Source organism: Gekko japonicus, unplaced genomic scaffold (assembly GCF_001447785.1).
Source record: "Gekko japonicus isolate JY-2015 unplaced genomic scaffold, Gekko_japonicus_V1.1 scaffold2722, whole genome shotgun sequence".
NCBI classification, from domain to species: domain Eukaryota; kingdom Metazoa; phylum Chordata; class Lepidosauria; order Squamata; family Gekkonidae; genus Gekko; species Gekko japonicus.
Genome location: NW_015171585.1, coordinates 157,347 through 179,486, shown reverse-complemented (window position 1 = coordinate 179,486; position 22,140 = coordinate 157,347). Strand labels below are relative to the sequence as shown.

At 43.1% G+C, this 22,140-nt stretch overlaps 1 protein-coding gene across 1 annotated transcript in view; it reads right to left on the bottom strand.

Annotated features, from left to right (window-relative positions):
* Positions 1–22,140, bottom strand: part of SLC26A2 (solute carrier family 26 (anion exchanger), member 2) — a 40,298-nt gene that overhangs the window by 17,866 nt on the left and 292 nt on the right. The gene's annotated exons all lie outside the window — the stretch shown is intronic.

The window sequence follows — 22,140 nt, the reverse complement described above, 5'->3', positions numbered from 1 at the left end:
GATTGGTCTGTAGTTCTTTATTTCTGTTTCATTTATGGATCAATGTAATATTTGCCTCCTTCCATGAGGTCGGCATTTTTCTTGTTTTGGGTATATTTTGTATCGTGTTTTTAAACGGTTCTACTAACTGGTCCTCAAATATTTGATAGAATTCCGTTGGAATACCATCAGGCCCTGGTGTTTTTCTTTTTTCCCCGGCCTTAATAACTTGTACTATCTCACACATAGTAAAAGGTTCATTTAGTTGCACAATCTGTTGTGTATTAAATTTTTTTGTCTCCCATTTATCTAAATATTCTTGTGTTTCTTTTTCTACAATATTTGACTTTTGGTATAAATTATTATAATATTTTCCCACTATTCACATTATCTCTATTTGTTTATTTTTCCCTTCACCCTTTTCATCCTTTAGTGTTCTAATAATCTTCTTTTCCTGTTCTTTCTTAAGTTTATGTGCCAACCACCTCGAGGGTTTGTTACCATTTTCAAAATAGTAGAATTTAGATCTTTCTATTTTATTAGCTAGTTCCTGAGTTAGTATCAAGTTAAGTTGATGTTGCAATTTTATTATCTTATAACTTTTAGTGCAATCTTCCTTCATCTTATTTTCTTCCAATTATATTTTTTCTTTTATCTTATTTAACTTCTTAATTTCCTGTTTTTTCTTCCAAGCTCCTTGATTTATCCACCACCCTCTGATAAACGCCTTAAACGCATCCCAAATTGTTTCTATGCTGGTATCTTTTGATGTGTTTATCTGGAAGAATTCCTTTATTAATTCCCTTGTTTTTTCTCGTATCTGTTTGTCTTTTACTAGTCCCATATTCATTTGCCATCTTGTGTTTTTCTTTGCGCCTTGTAATGTCACTAGTTTCGCTTTCAACAGTTTGTCTTTATCTGGTTTCTTCCCTGCCATCTTTTTCGATTATTTACTTTTCTGAAAGTTGCTAAAGTCTCTGATATTCGCCCATACGCTTATCTGCGCTCTGGTAAGTCTCTTAAGACAGATTTAGATGCTTATTTTTCCGCTCCCCCCTCTTTATTTCCGTGGGGGTTTTTTGTGCGTTTGGGAGGGGGCCCTCCCTCACTCGCTTTTCGTTGCTCTTTAAGGGGGGCAGCTTTCTTTTAAAATCTTCGTGCTCGCTTCAACCCGACTCACAGTTCGTTGTTGGCCAACCGGCCTCGCTCGGCATCGTTTTTTCTCGCCCGATCTCCGACACTTGTCCCAGTCAGCAGCACTCGTACCATGTGATCACTCAGCAGCAGGACCTTCGGGGCGGAGGAGTGCCTCCATTCTCCAGCATCGCTCCGGCGAAGAGGTCACCCCTCAAAAGCCCCCTGGCTAGGAGCCTTTTACCAAGGCTCCGGGAGGGTCGCAACCCGTTGCACCCCCTCCTACACACTGGTGTGCAGTTTGCATCCCCGGGACGTCTGGGAGATGTGTCTGCCTGCGTGTCGCCATAAACCAGAAGTCACTAGCCTGTATTTTCTTGACTGTTAAAGCAAAGAGTGGCACGTTATAGGAGACAAATGGAGCTGAGAGAAGGAAAAGCAGCTTCTCTGAGTCTGAAGAAAAAATTAAGCCCATTAACAGTGCTGTGAGAAATTTGTTTCTGGGCTTTCAAGGCCCCAAGGGCCCTACTAAATCCTTTTATGTGGCCTTTGTAGACTTGATAGCTGCCAAGTCAGTCAATAGAGAACGTCTTTGGATGACGTTGGCTGACACTAACATAGACAGATGTCTACTGATTCTCCTACAAGAAATTCAAACCAAAAATTAGGGTGGGTACCTCAGGTTCCTTAACCGAGGAAATTCCAATTTCCAGAGAAGTAAAACAGGGGTATGTTTTGGCCTCCCTGCTCTTTAATTTAAATTTAAATGGTATCATCCCAAGGCTATCTGGCTCTGAGTTTGTCTCTCCCTCTCTAGGCTCTCAGAAAATATCAGTTCTCTTATACATTATGGTTCTGGTTTCCCTTACATGCACAGGTCTCAGAAGGTTTATTAAAAATTCGGTGATTTCTGTAAAGAAGAGGCCTTAAACATCAACTGGAATACATACAAACCTTCCATTCAAACAGACTTCACCATTAACTTCAATGCTGGAGGGTCAGTTCCATGCATTAAAAAGGCTATGGAGAAATCCCTAACTACCCTGGAGCACTATTGTACACACAGCACAGAATTGGGTTTTGTAGTTAGCATGTAGTTTTTGTGCTGTATGGTGGCAAATCATGAAAGCAAAAGAAGTACGATCAGCTCATTTCCCTCCTTTTAGGATTTGAATGCAGCTCTTCAGAAAGATTGGGGGAGAGGTGCCTTTAACCTCAAAGCAAAAACTAGCCATTCTGCTAAGGGTCCTTGACTGGAACCTCCAACATGTAGCTTTGGGAACCCCCCAAGGTGAACCATGGCTACAGTGTACCATTTCCTTAATCAAAACTGCCCCTTAGCTACTTTTAGACTGTGAAATGGACCTAAGCACCACAGACTTCATCCAAACCTCCCCCTGCTGTCCATGGCCACTTTTATATATCCAGGTATCTCATATTAGATCCTTATCATTCCGTGCCATTGGGCTTCATTCTCTTGTATTTCTTGCTGCACTTCTGGACAGTATGCATGGAGTTATCTCATTGTTATCCTCACAACAAACTTCATGGTAGAACAGGTGGAGAAATAAGATTGGCTCAAAGCTTTTCAGTGTGCTGCAAGGCTCAGCAGGGATTTACACATTCAAAAGCAACACTACACTGCACTGGAAAACAACCAGTCAAACTCCAACCTGAGTCCAAGTTGTCTGGGAGGAGGGTAACATTATCAGTGTTTTAAATAAATAACTGCAATATCTTGCTTTACCTCTGGATCAGTTTTCATGAAACTGACCCTTGGCACTTACTGTGAGGGGTCCTACTCTGAGGAAAGGAGGACATCTTGGGTGATTCCCACCATCCTATCAGGGAGAGGCAGGAACCAAATTTTTCTTCCTCTTCCTGTGCGGTATTGGAACAGCCCCTTTCTCAGTTCAGGGGATTCCCAGCAGCAGTACTGGAAACAACTTTACTCCTACTAAGGAACAGAAAAAAAACCTCCAGACATGAAGACAAACTTAAGCAGAACCAGAGGAGTGAACGTGAAGAAACACGAACACCAGTGAACTAGGTACAGACAAAGAACCCGGAAGAAGAGAAAAGGTGGATCACATCTTAGAGAGACAAAGGAATATAGAGAGCAAAGTCGCTGGGTGGGGCAAGATGTCCTTCTTTCCTCAGAGTAGAAGGACCCCTCACCGTAAGTGCCAAGGGTTGTTCTCCCTCTGAGGTAGAGGACACCTTGGGTACTTTGAAAGCAGTACCCTACACCCTGGGTGGGATATTGCTGTCCTCTTCAATAATGTGCTGTAGGACTCTTCTTCCAAAGGAGGCATCAGTCAAGCCATATACATTTTGTAGTGCCTGACGAAGGTGGAGATAGAGAACCAGGTGGCAGCTATACAAACCTTCTCAACTGAAGTGTGTTTTGCCAATGCTGCATTAGTAGATACGCTCCTCACTGAATGGGCTGTAATCCCAGGCGGGACCTCCAGTCTGAGGGATTTGTAGGCTTCCGCTATGCATGTTTTGATTGCAAAACTGATTGCAGACTTAGATATCTTATTCCCCAGATTCGGGGGTGAAATGTTAATGAACATAGCCTCAGTCCTTCTGATGTTGGCAGTATGAGTTAGGTAAGCTTTGAGAGCTCTGCGAGCATCCATTGTGTGCCAGGTCCTCTCTCGAGGGTGTTTAGGATCTAGACAAAAGGACAGAAGGTATATTTCTTGAGATTTGTGAAAACACGAAGCTACCTTTGGGATAAAGGTCAGATTGGTACAAAGGACCAGATGCACAAACCAGGATTTGTAGATCGTGCTCCGATTTCAGAGATACGCCTGGCTGAGGTTACTGCCACCAGGAATATCGCTTTCATGCGTAGCCATTTCAGAGGGATCTCCTGGAAAGGTTTAAACGGTGCCTTGGTAAGAGCAGACAGAACGGTATGCATCCACCATGTGGGAAACCTGTGTACTGGTGGAGGACTGTGTAATGTTGCTCCTCTCAGAAATCTACGCACATGAGGATGTGTTGACAAGGAGCGACCCTTCGTATGAGAAAACACAGAAGACAAGACAGTGACTTGTTTCCTAAGTGTTGCTGGTTTCAACCCGGCTTTGAGACCGTCATTCAGGAAGTCCAAAATGGAATGAATGGGAGGTTTCATGGCATCAACTAATTTCCTTCTACACCATCTATAAAAGGCCTTCCAGGTGGCATTATATATTCTGATGGTAGAATCTTTTCTGGAATCATGTCTGTAGAATCTTTTCTGGAATCATGTCTGTCACCTCCGAAGAATATCCAAGGTTTAAATAAGAGAACCGTTCAAGCTTCATGCGGTCAGAAGCAGACATTCTGGATGCGGATGCCACATTGGACCTTGTATGAGCATGTCTGGAGATACTGGTAGACACAGCGGTGGAAACCTCAGGGCATCTGTGGCTTCTGCTCTGTCATGAAGGAACCTGGAGAAGAACCTGGTAACTGGTTGTTCTGATGCGATGCAAATAGGTCTACTATTGGCGTGTCAAAAGTTTTCAGTATCAAATTGAAACTGCCTTGTTCAACATCCACTCTCCTGGGTGGATCAACTGCCTGCTGAGCCAGTCTGCTTTGGTGTTGTCCAGGCCCCTGATGTGTTCAGCTCTGATGGAGGCTAGATTCTTTTCTGCCCAGGACAGCAACGTTATTGCTTCCTTGTAGAGGGATGATGATCTGGAACCCCCCTGGTTTTTTTATGTAAGTCTTGACAGTCACATTATCTGTACTAGCACCTGTCAGTTCTTTAGTTTGGTGCCAAAGTGAAGAAAAGCTAGATGAATCGCTCTCAGTTCCAAAACATTGATGGGAAGACGAGATTTCCTGAGACCAACGTCCCTGTGACAGATTCTTGTTCAAGGTCACACCCCAGCCTTGGAGACTTGCATCTGTGAACTGTTGAAGTTCCCTGTCATGATAAAATTTCTTTCCATGGTGAAGGTTGACATCCCGTGTCCACCAACGTAGGGCCTCTCTCACTGGTAGTGGTACTTGAAGCAGGGTGTCCCGTTTCTCCATTATTTTTGGTTGATACAGTCGGAGGAATTACTGTAGCGACCTTGTGTGCAATTGGCCCCACTGGACTGCATCTAGGTTGGAGATTAGGATACCCATTACCTTGGCTAAGGTGAGAAGAGACGAATATGTACTCTTGATGATAATTTTCACCGCTTGCTTGGTCTTCAGTATCTTCTCCTCTGGTAGAAAGAGGGAGGAGCTCCTGGTGTTGATCAGCATTCCCAAAAGATCTAACTTCTGAGTGAGAGAGAGAGAACTCTTGGCCAGGTTGATGAGAAAGCTGTGTGATTGTCTCCTGGATGTCCTGAAGCACCTTCTCCTTGGAGGTGGACCGGATGAACAGGTCGTCTAGTTACGGGTGAACGTGTATGCCCTTCTTCCTCAGGTGTGCTATTGGGTTGACTAGCACCTTGGTGAAAACTCTCAGAGCGGTTGCGAGACCAAAAGGTAGTGCTCTGAATTGCATATGACACCTCCCTACGCAGTACCTCAGACACCATCGGTGTAAGGTTAGTATCGGAGCGTGAAGATATGCCTCTGAGATCCAGGGAAGCAAGGAATTCTCCCGGTTGCCTCAGGTTGCTAAACTTGTTCACAAACTTTAGGTCTAGGATGGCTCTCCAGTTGCCATTTTTCTTGGGCACTGTGAAGGAATATGGAATAGACCCTCGGCCCTTTTGGTCGTCCAGAATCAGTTCCACTGCAAGGATGTCTAGTAGGTGTTGCACCGCCGCAAACATTATGGCTCTTTTCCTGAGGTCCTTGCGAAGGGGAGAAATGATTAGTCGGTCTGGGGGAGTTCTTAAGAATTCTGTGGTGTAAACTTTGAAAACTACTTCTAAAGTCCAAGAGTTCGGGATCCTCTCTGAGTCATGCTTTAGTGGGTTTATTATCACGGTCCAGTTTCTCGATCCTGTTGAAGGCTTTGTTATGGAATGAGATTGATATTTGCTTTATGGACTTATATTTGCTGTTACACACACTATGGACTGTGCACACACACACACACACACACACAGGCTCAGAAAGCTGTACAAGTCACCCGTTGTGATAGAAGGTGCCTGCATAAGCCTTAAACGTGAATGAGGTTTCAGTTACACAGCACCAGCCTTGTGAGGAAGCACACATCTCCATTACTGTCAGCAAAACGACAACTTGAGAAGAAGCAGCCCCATTGCTGAATTGTTGACAGTCACGTATGCCACATCTCTGCTTTATTTTACATTGGCATTTCCTGCCAGATGGACCTTTGATGACCAGAGGAATGGCCAAGCTTCATCTGCACATCAAGGGAGCACCCTGACACCAAGTTTTCACACTTGCCCAGATGCCCTCCTTTGAGTTAGGTCTTAGGTTACAATATTGTCCAACCCTCTAGGTAACCACCCCTCACTATACGCAACCAATAGGATGAGTTTTGCGACGGACTAACAGGTAGGTGGGTCAAGAGGTTGGCACAGTTGCCACCCACCCAAAGGACCACCTATAAAAGGTTGGGACCATTCACCTGGCCCTTCCTAGCTAGCAACCCCCGCAACAACTCCTGTCTGCTTTACACTCCTTTTGTCCAGCTTGCTATACCCAAACTCTTGCCTCTACTCTGATCTCTTGATCTGCAGTCAAGAGACCCACACATGCTGGCTGGTTCTGGTTGTGTGTTAACTTCCCTAGATTTCTATTTCTTCCCATCCATTCTTCATTGGAACGAACAAGCTTCAGGACAGATAAGTATCACCCACCATCACCCTACCTGCTAATGCAAACGTGCTTATTTTACTACTGTATTTCTAAGGCACTTGATTGAATGTGTGAGTGTATCAGTATTGTTTGTATGTGAAATATTCTTTAAGTAAAAGACATTTATTTTAACAACACCAGCCTTGAACTCCTTCTCTGGTAACCCGTTGGTGGGAACAGGACCTTGGTATAGTTGGCAAGCACTGAGATTTAAATTTGCCAATTGATGTAGATAAAGCAATTCGGCTAACAGCTTGTCTTCCAAACCGGGATGCGGTGAAGTTCCTCTTGTAGGGATGTCTAGAAGGGCCGCAGGTGGTTATTTTTTGGTCCTGTTTGGACCGAAATGACGGATTGGAAGAACGAAAGGAGTAACTGCTAGAGCCTCTCTTGTCCAGATGTCGTAAGTTCCTGGGCATTGCTTTTTTCTTGTCTCTGGTCTCCACCAGGACCTTTTCCAAGTGGTCTCCAAACAGCTTTTCCCCTTGGAACGGATACGCCATTACGAAGGATTTGGACTGCAGGTCTGCAGGCCAGGCATGCAGCCAGATTCCCCTTCTTGCCACCACCACCGAAGACATGGCCCTCAAAGAAAAGGTGAGAGCATCCAGAGCGGCATCCATTGCAAACAATGATGCTTTTAAAATTCTTGTTGCTCCCTCTAGTAGTCGTCTATTGTTCTCTGGGAGTAATTGAATGAGTTTTCTAGACCAGACGATGATGGCTCTGGTAATGACAGAGGCTGTAGCTGAGGCCTTGATGGCCATTGCTGTGGCTTCGTGTGATCTTTTAAGGGCAATATCTATTTTCTTGTCCAGGTTCTCTCAAACTGAACCATGGCTGTCCTCAGAAAGAAGGCCGAAGGACTGAAGTGCATTCACCGGCATGTCCACCAGGGGAACCTGCAACATCTCATTAGCAAAGGAAGGTAAATCATACAATCTTTTTACAAAACCAGGGGCCTGCCTGTTAGAAGTGGGCTTAGCCCATTCAGCCTTTAGTTGCTTCTCAAAGAATTCTGGGAAGGGAAATACTTTCTTAGACATAGCATATCTTGGAAAAAAACTCTTCTGTCCCTTTAGACCTATTTCTGGTGTTTATGCCTGGACTGACTGTTTCCTCCTCTGGTAAAGTATCATGTAGTTCCAAGGCTGATAGGGACATAGTAAGAATATATTGATATTCCTCTGCCTTAAAAAAGTCTTGCAGATTGCTGTGGAACCCTGATGTCTTTCACCTCTCCTTCCTCTTTGTGATCCATTTGGGGACTGTTCCCTTTCTGAGTCCGAATGCCTGTCTCTGGGGGTCTGTTTCTTGGCAGCATTGGTGGATCATCTTCCCCCAACATCTCTAGATCTGAGGTAGTCTAAAGGTTCTGGAACTGGAGAGTCTGCACAGGAAGTAAGGGTCTCCAGATTTAAAAATTCCTCTCTCATTGTGCGCCTCATGGACTCAAAAAATTCCTGAGGGGCAGGGTCACCACTCGACAGGTGTACTTTACCAGCTTGGAGACTTCTGTAGTCTTCTACAGTCTGCCAGTCCTGAGAAGGTGATCTGCTTGGATCTCCCACCGGGAAATTGGCAACCGGAGTCTGGTGCTCGGGCCTAGCATCCTGAGTGTGCGTGGGAGCGTTTCCCGCCAAAAGTATGGAGCAGGGGTGGAGCTCTGCGGCGAAGTCTTTGGGACACTGGCACTTCTTTCCACACTTCTCCCCACTCAATTCAGGGTCACTGCCGGTAGCTGAGGCAAGCCGGAAGGTCATGCCAGCTCCAGGAACGTCCTGCAACAGCTCCGTAATGATGGCATTGTTCTCCGACTCCGAGAGAAAGCCATCTGAAAATCTTCCAGGCATGGTGCAGGAAAACGCGGGGGGGGGGGGGGGCTGCAGCTATTTCCAAAGGCTGTTGCAGCTGCCGTGAAACTCCCTCTGTAGGTAAAAAGACTGAAGGTAGTGAAGAGTAAGTGGAAGAGAAACAGTTGACAGAAAGTGAGAAAAAGTGAGAAAGTGAAAGAAAAATAAAGACTAGGTAAAGTTAGCAATAAGGTTGGAGGCAAAGCCTACAATGGCCTCTCCCTGCAGAGACAGAAAAAGAACTGAGAAAGGGGGCGTTCCCATACCGCACAGGAAGAGGAAGAAAAATTTGGTTCCTGCCTCTCCCTGTTAGGATGGTGGGAATCACCCAAAATGTCCTCCGCCTCAGAGGGAGAACAAACCCTTTCTAAACAAGCTTTGTATTAGGCTAACCCACACTCCTGACACTGTTAACAACTCTTATTCACTTCTCTTTTACAGGTTTATTAGAAGTCTGAGGATGACAGCAGTACACTCTCCAAAAATACATGATGGGACATATAGAAATATATGCTTTAATAGCAATTCTTTAAGAAGCTGTAAATTTGACACAACTGGTTTAATTTCAGTTAGAAACAAAGTAGGGCAAAACAATCCACAATCATCGGTGGCATTTATACCGAATAAAATACAAACTGGAAAAGTTACATTCAAGGAACAGATATGGCAATACATCCTTGTACTTCTTTCCAAGTCCTGTAAAGCTTTCAAAAGATCTATAAATAAAATTCTAACAACCTTTCACTAACACTTTGAGCATACAAAATATTCTTTGTTGTTTAATCCTTTCGACAATTTTGACCACTCAACAAGGAAGAAACATTCATATTTCACAAAAGGGAAATTTGAATCAGTATGCAAAGCACAGAATGACAAGATGATGTAGAGGAGGTTGAACATTCTGAAAATGAGAAATGGGTTTTTAAAACAGATTCTAAAGGCAGAGGTACTTTTTGTTTGTTTTCTCAGTATCCACCACGTATATCATTTCCTCTTCAAAGATTAACACTGCAACCAATACAGCTTGCAAATTTACAGCTAAAATTAGGGCAGTGTACTCTTATGCCTTATCTATGCTGATAGCTGCCAATGGGTAGCTTAATGAAGTTGAGATCCCCTGCACACTCAAGGAAAATGAGTGGGGGAAAGTGATGCCACTTTAAACCTACAGATTGCAAACCAGACACTTCCCTAGTGTCTGTGGCAACTGACACCCACCAATCGTGGCTCCACTTGCTTTTTTTAAATACACTTTATTAATTTTTTAAGATTATACAGTGGTAGGCAAGAGAAAGGAAACAAAAATAACAGGTCTTCTGCATACAAATCTTCTCCATTTATCATTTCACATTACCAGAAGACATGTGAAATTTTAAGAGTTCATAAAGACTTCTTCATATCATATTATCAAAATATTTGTATGTTTATGTTTCTTTTTTATCTAATTCTAAAAATGAGACCATAGTCCAAAAAAATGGCTCTACTTACTGACCTACTCTATATGCACTGAAGGAACCAATCCTCTCACAGCAAAGGCAAGACGATCCCATAATTGCTGCATTCAGATATCATGACAAACAACTTGTAACTATGCTGATTTGCTCTCCTCAGTCCTCCACTTGCACAAGGACCATGGTGGAAGATTTTTTAATTTGAGAACCCTTGAATCTAACTCTAATTCAGAATGACATCTGAACATAGGCACCTGGAAGAACTGACACTTAATCCAATTTTGGAATCCCTGTATGTGAGGAAACAAACCACAGTTTATCCAGCTGCCTCCATTAAGATGTCACAGTGAACAGGAGTTGACTCAATATTTCCGAAACAAGGAAGCCTTGAATTGTGCTTCACGTACAATGGGAAGAGAGAGGACAGAACAGCTCAGCAACCAATATCTATGCCCATCATAACAAACCTGTTTCTCATGAGGTCTGAATGCAGCCACCACACAGACAACACAACTGAAAAGCCATAAGGAAATACATCACTAGTATCAGTGTACTCCACTGTGAGACAGCCAATGTGAGTTCAGTAACAGATATAGTCTTGGGATCCATTAAGATGTTTGACCTGATGCCTCTTCAAAACCACCCTTTTAACAGGCAAACAGAAGGATGAAAGGATAGACATTTTGCAATATCAACTAGCCAATTCTACAGTTCATTTGAGAGAAAGCATAAATGAGGAGCCCAGAGGCTTCCCATGAGAAGACCTTGCTGGTGAAACAATGCCAGGTTAGGGGAAGGGAATTATTAGGACATAGTATAATGAAATGCAGATATTGGAAAATGCAGCTACATCCCAGTACTAGAATGTCAAGCATCTTGCAAAAGGCCTGTTAGAACAAGAGGATGGCAACCCCCCACTAGCACCAGCTGCTGCTGCTACTGTTCTCATTCGTGTTCTGCACTGCATTGAGAATCGAGAATGTCCTTGCCTCTGCACCTATTGGAGAGAAGCCTAGAAAGAGCTGAGAGAGAAACAATGAATAATGGCTAGCATTTACAATATATAATAGATGTACCTAGATGCTTAGTAGTACGAGCAAGAGGTAAGCAAGTGATTAAAAAAAGTGACTAACAACACGTTCTTCCAGTCCTCGAGCCTTAGCCCTGCTCCCCCACAGAAAAGCCAATAAACATAAAGTTTCCATGGAAGCTAAACTATGTTTTTAGTTGTAATGTGTGGGCCAAACAAGGCATGGTGCAGGAGACAGATGAAATATTTGTCTTTTCCCTAAAATATATTTTTCTGGTCAAAATCACACACAAATCCAGCTTTTCCCACTCTTGGGCAGGGAGGAGATATGAGGACCAGGCAGAGGTCATTTCGGGGGGGATCGTGGGGGATCGCAGTTCCCCCAGGTGAGGTATGGGGGCGGGGCACATGACGAAGCCCCGCCCCCTGCTTCTGGCCCTCATTCAGCCAGGAGGAGGCAGGAGAAGAGGGAGGGTAAGTTGCTTCCTCCCTGCCTCTCCCCACCCCTGCCTGCCTGGGGCCAGGGAGGGCCTTTGCGGGGCTTCCTTGCACTCCCGCCGGCCTTGCAGGTCCACCGCCGGGCCCCTCATGGGGCTCGGCAGTGAAGCTGCAAGGCCGGCAGCGGCGGCCGGGACCGTTGGGGGCGGGGTGTGTGGCCTTATGACACACTTCCGGTGATGTCAGGGGGTGTGGCCTTATGACACACTTCCGGTGATGTCAGGGGGTGTGGCATATGCTAATGAGTTATGCTAATCAGTTCCCCTAGCTCTTTTTCTACGAAATGACCCCTGGGACCAGGTATTTATTTCCCCACTGGGGGGAAGTAATTTCAATTAAGGACACCATCCATAAGGTACTCCTTTCCTCATACTGCTTCTCTGATGGTATTTGGGACCCTCAAGGCAATGAAAAAAATTATTAGGAGACATGTCACAGGTCTTTCACATCATAACTTGGATTAACTCTAACACAAATATCAGCATTAAAATCTCTCAGGCAATTCTAATGAAGTCTAAAAATTAACATTCATCTTTGTTATATGATATTCTATAGAAGGGCATGAAAAATCCCAGGCATCAGGTCACCATGCCACATAAAAATTTCATTCTGGTACCTACTAATTTCAGCAATGGTCTGTAGCGTCTCTCAGCAATCCTCAGAAGTGCAAAGCTTATTTATCATTTCATATTAGAATGTTTGTTGTATGACATAGAAATGCATATCCATGAAGTTCTTATTAATGCTTGTTTATACATTAACTTTACATTATTCAGTGGTAGTAGATGAATTCATTTCCTAACCAGTTGCTTTCTATACTGCCTCCAGTATTCACAGTAATAATAAAATTACAAGAAACTGGGGAGGTTAGGTTAGAGGTTAATTTTATGTTATGTTCTGTTGATGAAAACTAGGTCTTCCAAATATTAATATGTCTAATTCTCAACATGGTGAAATCTGTGGGTATTTCTATCTGCAGATCAGGGCCATGTAGACAGAAAGGAAATTTGATTTATATCTTGCCCTCCCCACCAAAGCAGGCTCAGGGCGGCTTACAAAGCCATTGGCAATAAAAACATTAAAACAACAAACAAATATCATAAAAACACAATTTGCAGAAAACCCTGAAACTTTAAAAAGGGGGAATCACCCCCCCCAAAAAAAAAACACACATCTAAAAACTTCCTGTCCACCACTGAGGTAACCAAGTGAAGTTCCAGTGCCCCCAGTGTTGTTGAAACAGCCACTGAGATAGCATAAGTAGAGCAGTGGTGGGCATGTGGCTGGGAGACCAGAGCAGCAGTGGATGAAGCAGGCAGGCAGAGCAGCAGGGAATGGGCAAGAAAGTGACCCCCCCCCCTAGTAACCGGGAACTTTTTCTTTTTTTTTAAAGCTGCTATTTTGTGCTTAGTTTTACATTCTTGAGTTTGAGAAGCCCAGATAAGGCCACCTGCAGATCATTAGCTTTTGTTGCCTAGCACTGACACTGAAGATTTGTTTTCCTGTTGGAAGGGCCTTGGACAGCTGAGGCTGCTTGGGGTTCCCATGCAAGGGCGGAGCATGTGGATCTCAATCAGTTTCACCTTTAATTACTTCTGTCCAATACGCATTTACATATGTTAAATTCCCTGACCGGTGTATTGGGATCAGGTGAACCTTGTTGCTAGGTTTAATTGATAATTAGGTGGTCAGGTTCCTAGAAGTGGTTAAAAATGACGTGTTTTCTTATCTTTGTCTAACTTTAGACCTGTAGCTAGGTATGCTACAGGGGCTATTGTTTTTTCATTTGGAGGGAAACCCTGAATCTGTGGTAGAGGAACTGATATTGGTGGTCTGTCCTGCTGGAAGCAGATTATTCTGTGTGCTTCAAGAATTGCTGTGGGTAACTGGTGCTGTAATATCCAAGGTAACTTAGCTAGTGATATTAAAAGCCTTTTTTAATTTTCTGTTCACATAGTGTGTTGGTATTGCTTTGCACCATAAATAAAACTTTAGTTACATAACTGGTTGGTGTGTTTCAGTCTGGGGTTTGCAGGCGGCTTTTTCTAGTTGCCTTTTTTGTGTGGTACTCCTGACTCTGGAGAGGGTTTGGATTTCTATTTAAAGTCCTAAAGGAAGCAGGGTTGACCTGTGCCTTGTATTTCTGGATAAAGCAGGTCTGGTGGCAGGCTATTGTGGTTTAGGAGCAAGAGGAACTTGACTCCTGATTTTGTTAAAATTAGTCAGAGTACTCTGCCTGTCAGGGCTCCAGCCCAACCTCCTGCTGGGTTGGCAAAGGAGTGTTTGAGGTCTAGTGGTAACTGCCTGGCGGGGGCACTACACCCCCCATGACTCTTGAGGGATGGAGAGAAGAAGAATGACAGAGAACTAAGGGGGAGAAAGAAGGGGGCATGAGTGACAGAAAAGGGGTGGGTTAGAAGGAAAGGGAATGGGATACCCCTCCCCACAAGTTCCTTGTGGGTCCCTTCTTGATTATTTATATATTTCAACACTTTTGTCATAACTTTAGTAAAATTATACAAAACTATTATGTTTTCTGGGACCAATAACTAGAAAATATCATCATTAAATATACAACCCCCCAAAAGCTTAAAAATGACTCTGGTTCCTAATTTTGTGGGCTGGCTCCTGAACCACAGAAAATATGTCAAGGCCTTCTCTATAGCTGTAGGATGTTTGCAAATAAGATGGGGCAAAAAGAATAGCTCTTGAACTCTTGAAGAGTACAGCAGAAATGAGAGTTTTTTAGTCAGATGATAGAAGTGCTGTCAGTCATAGGTAAAGCTGCCCGTTTATTCCCCCGCAGAACTTGAAAAAGATTCTTTTGCTTTTCCCAAGGCCTACCGGACTGTTCTCCTGCCAACCTAGCAGTTCGAAAGCAAAAAATTGCAAGTAGATAGATAGGTACCACTTCGGTGGGAAGGTAACAGCATTCCGCGCCTTGGTGTTTAGTCATGCCAGCCACATGACCATGGAAATGTCTTCGGACAGCGCTGGCTCTTCAGCTTTGAAACAGAGATGAGCACCGCAACCCTAGAGTCGGATTCCACTGGTTCGAGCAAGGGAACCTTACCAGACTGTTCAGAGTCTGCTTGTTCCACAGAGCATAAATAAGAATGCATAAACATATGAGACAGACTGGGACTGCGGCCTGCACATTTGCTCTCCAACCTCTTTTGCCCTGCATAGAGGATTGCTGTGACGTATTGATCACTTAGGACAATCACCCATTCCAATAAATACGTTTTCCTTGTATGCATGATAAGGGACATGAGGGCAGAGGAGCATATTTGCCTTGGGCCTGCTTCTAACCTCACTGTGTACACAAGTATGGAAAGGGGAGAGAAGAGTTATCTGAACAGGCCCTACAATTATGCAGGTTTGTGAAGCTAGTGTGGCATGCTGGGAAGTAACCCCCCACGGCTCAAATTTTGTCTACTAACATGCTCACTAGGTGTCCTTAGCAATTAGCCTTTCTTTGATATGAGGATAATTGTACAGGCCTGCCTCACTGGGCTGCTGTAAAAATTACACAATAAACAGAAGTATTTGAAATCCACTACAGAAATTCCAAGTATTACAATTTCAGAATTCCCTGGAGCCACTGCTCCATGACCCACTTCTTACTAAGGGTGGAGCCTCTGGTTACCATATTATTATTTAACTTAGGCCCCGGTCACACAGGAAGTTTTGGCCCGGAAGAGGGACGGATCGGGGGCGCAGCAAATGGGCGCGATCACACCTCAACATCTGGGAATCGGCGCGTCCCCGTCCCCGATCCATCCCTTCAGGCCTAAACCGCACAGTAAAAAAAACCCAACAAAAAGGTAGCACCAACCGGAAACGCCGCAGCAAGCGCGGCCGTCGGATTGCTGGAGCGCCCGTCTTCAGGAGCATTCAAGGCTCCCAGCCGAACTGCACATGCGCACATATGCGCAGCTGGCTGCCTCGCGCTCCCTTCCGTGGCTTTCCCCCCAGCATCTGATCATGCCGGGGAGCAACTGCACGGCGGCTCACGGGATCTGTCTGATCCCGCCGCCGCATGTCTCTTTTGGTGCGGCTTTAAAAAGCCGCACTTGGGCCGCATCAATTTCCCCCCGTGTCGCAGGGGCCTTAGAGAACAAAAATGTCACTTTTCCAGTTATCTGCTTAACCTTAGCAGGTAGGCAATATTCCTAGCAGTAGCCAATACAGCTTCACTTATTTTACTGTATTTTAATCAAAAACTTTAGACACCATACACAGCTAAGTTAGATATTTGTGCTTACTATTATTAAAAGGACACCGCATAAGTAAGTGTATTAGTGTTTCTCCCTTCTTCAGCAGCAGCTCTTTGTGCTGTGTTGGAGGCTGCCTCTGAAGTTTCCTAAATATTCAGGAGCAGTTAGTTGGCCAGTGTGGAGCAGGCAGGGCTCACCGGAGTGTCCCTCGGGATCTGTCTTCTAGCAATAATTACTATAAAGTTGCTTAGGTTGCGCTCTATTTTGCTAGTATACTTTAGCATCTGAAGGTTTCTCAATCCCCTGGTCTCTTATATTCCCAACAAGATATTCTGTATTGAAGAGCCTGCTTCATTTACTCTGGTTTAAGGCCCTAGGATATACATACACCAATTTATTTATTGATTTATTTTATTATATTTATACCCCGCCCTCCCCACGAAACAAGACATATGTCTACTCATTACATGAACACTGTATAAATGTCTAGACTACAGAAGAAGACTTCTGGCAAATAAGAAAAAAAGACTTACCACAACGCTTGCTGCTTACACTAAACCTTTGTATACCAGCATAAAAGCTTTCATTATGCAGTGTGGAAAGAGCTTTTCCATTAAAGAAGCAGGTATTGCTTGTAACAGAACAAGACCACTTATGAGCACGCTGCCAGCTCTGGTTTCATACTAAACTCCCATGAAACTGTCCTTTAATTTTTGCCAACTGCTACCAAAGAGAATTTAGCTACATTTAAATAATTTTTCCGTCTTCAGAATTTGACACCAGGAGTCACTTTGACTATATCCTCAAGGAATACCAATCCACTTCAATTCACTGGATTTGTTCTTGTTTAAAAGAAAAGCATTAGTGAGCATGAGGTCCCCAATGAGTCACAAAAGTATGACAGTATGGACAACCAGTGAAGTAAAGAGTGCAATCATTACAGTTCCTCAGGAGGTGCTTACGTGGAAGGACCTGAAAACAAATTAAAACATTTGTAGTTGAATAAGTATTTTGTATCTACCTGGTTAAATAAACGCTTATAAAAAACTATGCATATTAGTAAAATCTCAAATGCATCTCTGAAGGTACTTGGCACAGTGCTTTTGTTCTTATTTTTAAAACATGAGACTGATTTTGCTTGTTAACGTATAGATTGCCTCTGCACTAGAACACTTTTACATTCCTCTGTCATTCCTTTTTCTGCAAGTGAAATACAGCTGGTGGTTCCGTATTCCAAGCAGTGGTGTATTCCCCATAAATTTCCAACAATGCCTGTCTGCCAAGGCACAATCCTACTACACTTTTACTTGGAAGTAAGCCCCATTCAGCAAAGGTCTCATTTTTCCTAAAACTATTACTTTAATTCTCCTCCCTCCTCTTTACAGCCTCCCCTGCTTCTAAATTTAATTACTTCATGTTCATTCACAGTAGTTGTGGCAATCCTGAACTAGTCTTTAATCAGTGCTTAGGTAGCATTCAGGTTAATCTTCTTTTTGCAGCCCAAACAAGTGCTCAAAAGATTTTTAAAAAAAATTATTGTAATTACTAGACTATGAAATTACAAATTATGAAAAATGAACAGCAGCTTTGGCTGCGAACAAGAAAACAGTAAACAAAGCCTCTGCCTCTCCTCCCCACTGCCACCAGAACTGATTAAGGAGGGACCCGGGAATCCCCAGCCTAAGTGAACAGGAAGACCCAGCAGGGGGTAGTGGTCAGACTGTCAGACTTGGATGATCTGGAAGACATGTTCAAACCCCACTCCATTGTTTGGGTCCCAAAGTAAAACTCAAGAGCGCAATCCATATAATACCTTTTATTAGGGCAACCACGGTATGGACCCACATAACTTCAGAAGGCCATATGTAATTTTTTTTGTCAGTCTGGGATTCTGGAATACTTTTCTCGTTACATCAACATGTGCTGGTGGTGGAAAGTTCTATCAAGTCACAGCTGACTTATGGTGACCCAGCAGGGTTTCCCACTGCCTGCCTCTGCATATTGGCCCTGGTCTTCCTTGGTGGTCTCCCATCCAAATAGTAGCCAGAGAAAACCCTGCTTACCTTCTAAGATCAGATGATATTGGGCTAGCCTGAGCTATCCAGGGCATTACAACAATATACCAGTTCAGTAACGAAATGTCTTTTTTTAAAGGAAGTTGAAATCTTATCACATTGGTTTCAACTGATCACGTCAGTTTGGGTGCCTGTAGTTCTGACTGCTTTAGAAAATCCATTGTTTAAATACGAGAAGTCTGTTAGTGTTGAACACAGGGAGAAAACAGCACATATCTGTAGTTTACATAGCTGTTTTGCCATACTTTGTTAACCTCGTGGATTAAAATTTGCCTGCAATTGATCGAAAATCAAACTTTCTGTTGATTAATCAATTAAAGTTGCAGTACTTGATATATCAATCACATGTGCTTCCATACTGGCATTGTTGACAGGGACTTCTTCCCTCAATCTACTACCCCTAAACCCAAACTATAGGGATGCAATCACACATTATAGGATGCAGTCACATGCCACATATTTCAGTATGTGCTTTTCAAGAGACAAGGGACTTTGGCTGGTATTCCTTAGTTTCAGTTAGATTTGCAGTCAACCTTTTTTTTTAACTTTATGAGAGGGTTTAAATTTACTCATGTGTATCCTAATGTGCTTTTGCCATAGTCAACACTTAAAAGTCCGAAGAATCCACTGACCTGGCTGCTTTCCAAAGCACAGCCACAAGTCCATTCACTCAGCTACCTGAATTACGTACATAAAATAAGCAGGGCTTTTTTTGTAGAAAAAACCCAGCAGGAACTCATTAGTGTAATAGGCCATACCCAACAGCAGAAACTCATTAGCATATTAGGCCACACACCCCTTCCCGTGGTTGCAGGGGAGCCCCTCCCTTGAAGGGAAAGCAGTTTAAATGGCTTTCCCTTGGCTTGCCCGGAGAATGCATGGGGAGGCATTTAAATGCCTCCCCAACCCTTCCAGGACCCCCCTGGCCCGCCCGCCTCGAAGTCGCCGGGGGGGGTCGCTCTCCAGGCCTTATATCTGTAGCCACGTACACAGAAGTTTTGGCTGTAGTGGGCATGGCCAACTCGGAAGCCAGCCGGAACTCTGTTCCTGTGTGTTCCTGTCCAAAAATAGCCCTGTAGGTAAGCATTTAAAGTATGTGCCGGTTTGGCCAGCCACTTTCAGAAATTACAAATGCAGCTAGGCTTCACTAAAAGGCACTCAACACCAACTAGCAAACAAATGCTTATCTACCTAATCCTATTGAAGGAAAATCTGATCTGTACCAAGCAGTACTGGTTTGAAGTGTAATAATTAGATTCCAGAGTCACCCTAAAGAATGACTTTGCAAACTGCATTGTGGTGACGTGGGTGAACTGTACCCACCACAAAAGTCACAAGCTGTAACTGAAATGTGAGTTCCCACCTCAGACAATAAGCAAGAAGCACCACCCACACTAGAGAATGTTTTAGTTAAGATTACATGCAAATCCATGCAAGTCACTTGGGGATAGAGAAACGGGGAATATGCAGAATGTAATACATGCATGCACACTGAGTCAGTATGATTTACAAGACTGTAAGTTTCATATATAATATCACCCATACAGGTCTGCTTTTAAGAATACATTTTGGTACTCTATGTACAGTACCTTACTGTTCTGGGCATTGCTGCAGTGTATTTCTTCCCTATGCTACTTGAACATCATGAGAAGCCCCAGGCAGAGCCCAAGTTGCAGCACCTCCCAGTGCCAGGACTGCCATTCCTAGAAATTAAGGAGATGCTGGTGTTTAAAGGAGCCAGAGTATGGGCTCCTCCTGAAGGTCCTTGCATTACCTGAGCAGTGGAGGGAGGTGCTGTGCTGCAGTAACTCCTATACTGCAAAGGAAATGTAGGAGGAGAACATTAATGCACGTTTGAAGGCATAAAAATTAACAGAACAAAAACCATACCTATGGATTTATTGCAACCCTGGTTGACAAAATAGCTGCTCAGAAGCAATACATTTCAGACACTAAGGTCAGAGACAGTGTCATGATTGCACATCACCTACTATTGTGAAGGAGACAAAAATATGCTATACTGGGAGGAGGGCTACTTCATACTGGTCCTCTATTGTTGTTTAGATGTTTTCATCTGGCAAACCTAACCACACTACATTATTCATCCATTCCTTCCTCATTTTCAATATTTTCTAAAACTGGGTAACCAGCTCTGAGGCGATTTATTGAAGCTGATTTGAAACCCATTTGTACTACTGCTAGATTCTAGTCCAGTAACACCTTAAGAACCAAAAAGGTTTTGAGGTTATAAGCTTTTGAGAGTCAATGCTCCCTTCATCAGATACAAGTCAAAATGAAGATCTCAGAGTCCTTATATCCCACTTAGGTGGGACGAGTAAAGCACCTAACCAATTCTTAGGAATGTTATAAATAACAGATTCCCCTCACACTCATACTTATCATGTGACCAGTAATGGCTTTACATGGCCAATTTCTCCTAATACCAATTCATAGACTGGTGCTGGGGCCATACATGTTCAAGATTTTGTGTGGAAAAGATTAGTGTACATAGTTAACAGTAATGTTTGTTATCACTGCAGCAGTCACAAGTGAAGCATTAAGGAGAAACATGCACTGTACAGACTTACAGACTTACTTGGATAATATGATTAGGGACTGTGGTCTATACTGCTGTGTATAGCTTATTGTAAGCAGGAACCTATTTGTGTAATTTCTGTACCTTTTAATGTGTCATGTGAATACTTTTGCTATGCTTCAGTTCTTTCTAGTGATTCCAGACTTCTAAAATCCTAATGTATTGGTTACTGAATGTCCCATTTTGTCGACTGTACTGACTCACTATGTGTAATCAACTTTGAGTCTCCGTGAGAAAGCCAGACTATAAATAATGTAAATAAAATAAAGAGAAGTCACAATGAAGTCATAAGGCTTATGCAAATTGCTCTTGGCCTTTATGTCACTTCTTTGATGAATTCAAATATATGGATTTTAAAATATATTTGTGGCAGGTATGATATAATTTTAAACACTTAAAAAGACCTGTACATATTTAGTGACCATTTGGTCTTGTCTTTAACATTTTATTTTCCTGTTGATCACCATGCTTGTTACACGTTTAAAAAAACCCAACCAAACATTATTAGTTTTAAAAGTATGAATACTCTTGAGAAATTTTCTCCTGAAACCTAGCTGTAAAAGTTCCGGCTCAGTTTCCAGTTTGCAACTCTCCTTTAAGAATTTTAAATGTAATCTTCATTTTTATATTCCCAATGCAAACTTTTAGAAAGAGATCAATGCATTCTACAGCCTCTCTTCTACCTCACACCAATATCTAATTCCCACCAGATTTCCAATATCTAATATCTTTTGTGTCTCTGTTCTAAAATCCTACCTAATTCTTTTTTTCTTCAGTTTCTCTTCCTTTATTGCCCTACGTAAATGTAAAGGAAATGGGAAAGGAAGCAGCATAGACAGCTGACTTTTATACTTGCCCCACTTCAACTATAATATCTCTAGGGGGGAAGTCACTGAGATCTCATGATTGTGAGCTCTGTGACTGTAAATCCTATCTTGGACCCTGTAATAGAAGTGGGGGCAGAAAGATTATTGAGTTATTGCCTAAGGATGTTCTTGCACACTAGGAGACACAGTCAAACATGCCAACAAATGAGATACAATAATCCCATTCAGAATCAGAAAGTGATCTGAGCAGCTATCCTAGACCTAAGTACTTCCAAGCACTACCCTATTCTTGAGAAGCAAGATTAAAAGCGTTCAACGCACATATTCACTTTAATGGTTACTAGAAAGAAGAAAGTTTGTTAACTGGGGAGGGGGAGTTAAAGGAAAGTATAAAGATAAGCAAGAAAGATACACCTGGCATCTTGTGACCACCCCCTCCACCCTCACTCTGCCGCAATTTCATGGTAGTACAAGAATTATTCCCCATCTGTCAATAAGTCCCTCATTGCACGCACACACCATTCCACCTCCGTGGTGCTGCGAGTACACATCCAGTGAGTGTCGACATATACACTTTCTTATACTTCCTGAGGCAAAACATTACACTCAGTGTTCCCAATCTGAACAGCGTAAAACAGCCCCGATTGTATCCCATAAATTTCCCCCCAAGGTATAGAAGATGCGCCATCATCCCCCAAC